General features: G+C 36.1%; 1 non-coding gene across 1 annotated transcript; it reads left to right on the top strand.

Moving 5' to 3' along the window:
* The first annotated feature begins 379 nt into the window (after positions 1-379).
* Positions 380-452, top strand: TRNAF-GAA. Its single transcript has one exon. It is a non-coding gene; the product is annotated as a tRNA-Phe (tRNA).
* The last annotated feature ends 1,354 nt before the right edge of the window (positions 453-1,806 follow it).

Raw genomic sequence — 1,806 nt, 5'->3', positions numbered from 1 at the left:
TTTCATTTTTAGCATTAGTGTGGATAGTTTAGTTGAGAGAGCGTTAGATTGAAGATTTGAAGGTCTCGTGTTCGATCCACGTGAACCATGGATGCACAATTTGACTATTCGATTTAAAATTAGTGATCATTTCTTTCTAAAATTTCAATTAATTAGCCGAAATACCTTTACTTAAAAACTTTCATTTTTAATGTTAGCGGGGATAGCTCAGTTTGGTGAGCGTCAGATTTAAGATTTGAAGGTCATGTGTTCGATCTCCACGTACACCGCACCTGTTTCTATTTGCATAACCTGACTAAAAATTAGTCATTATTTCTTTTTAATATCTCAATGAATCGGCGAAAATATATTTACTGATGAATTTTCATTTCTAACGATTGCGGGGATAGATCAGTTGGGAGAGCGTCAGACCGAAGATCTGAAGGTCACGTGTTCGATCCATGTTCACTGCACTTGGTTCACATTTGCATAATTTGACTATTCTTTTCAAAATTAGTGATTATAACTGGCATAGGTTGACTAAGTTGATTATTCATTTTTTTATTTTATTTGGGATGGCTTAGTTGGGAGAGCATTAGATTGAATATTGGAAGGTCTTGTGTTCGATTTGCATTCATTGCACCTTATGGTTTAGTCGATTATTATTTCTTTTTTAAAATATAATGAATCAGTGTTCTGGGAGAGTGTCAAACTAAAGATTTCAATGTCACGTGTTTAATCTCTCCACGTTCACTGCACCTGTTGGCAAACTCACTCAGGTTCTCATCTCAATCATTTCAACCCTGTTGGCATCCAATAAAAGAGACCTTGGAGATAACCTGTAACTATTCAACTGGATTATCACATTAACAATTTGAATCACCTCAATCCCGCTTGTTGAACTTGACCATTATAGTGCCTCTCAAACGTAGGTAAAGTTTAAATTCGAGTCTCTTTGTCAAACTCACTCGGGTGCTCATCTCAACCATGATGGCGTTCAACAAGAGAGACCTCGAAAATAGCTGAATTATCGCATTAACCATTTGAATTACCTCAACACCACTTGTTGAAATTGAAACAAATATCTATAACATAACACTAACATAGGTACGATGTTCATCAAAGTTTTTTATATAAGATACTATTGAACTTGACCATTAAAGTACCTCTGAACATGAGGTAAAGTTTAAATATAATTGGTGACAAAAGATGAAACAATAAAATAAAAAGAAATAAGAAAATAATATTCAATTTCAGAGAATTAAAGCCAAATATCCAAACCGTTGGACAACAATGAATTTTTTTGTGTAGTTGTCCTAAAGTCTTTTGTCTAATCGCTCAAGAGTTTTACTATGATGTTTTGGGTAATGTCTAACTCTTTGACACTTCCTTTCATGCGTGTGATAGAGTTCTCAGAATTACCGCGACGTTTCGAGCTGTTCGATCGTGTGACTCTTTCTTCAAAAGGGTAAACATCAAACATCAGGTCTTTGATTGGCAACCCATCCAAAGGAGCGTCGATTGCATCGATTCCATCAACAGTCTTCCCATGAGTTTATGGTGCATGACCCGTTTTTTATACCATTCAAATTCGAGCGCCACCATAGTTTTGCATCGTCCGTGAGATGCATTGCGACCAACGTAACTCTTAGGTCCTATGAGCAAGTTCCAGTAACCTTTAAGTATTGTTCTACGTAAAAAATAAAGCTTTTTAATTCCTTAGCATCTCGGTTTCCATTTAAAGGGTTGTGTTCTTGGATTTTAAGTTTGTTAAGCCCGCATGAACTTGGCTTGAGGTGTGGTTCTCTACAGCCCAACTTGTCAAAC

The sequence above is a fragment of the Cucurbita moschata genome, unplaced genomic scaffold (genome assembly GCF_002738365.1).
Source record: "Cucurbita moschata cultivar Rifu unplaced genomic scaffold, Cmos_1.0 Cmo_Scf00405, whole genome shotgun sequence".
NCBI classification, from domain to species: domain Eukaryota; kingdom Viridiplantae; phylum Streptophyta; class Magnoliopsida; order Cucurbitales; family Cucurbitaceae; genus Cucurbita; species Cucurbita moschata.
Note: the sequence above shows the minus strand (reverse complement) of the source record. Positions and strands in the feature narration are given on the sequence as shown.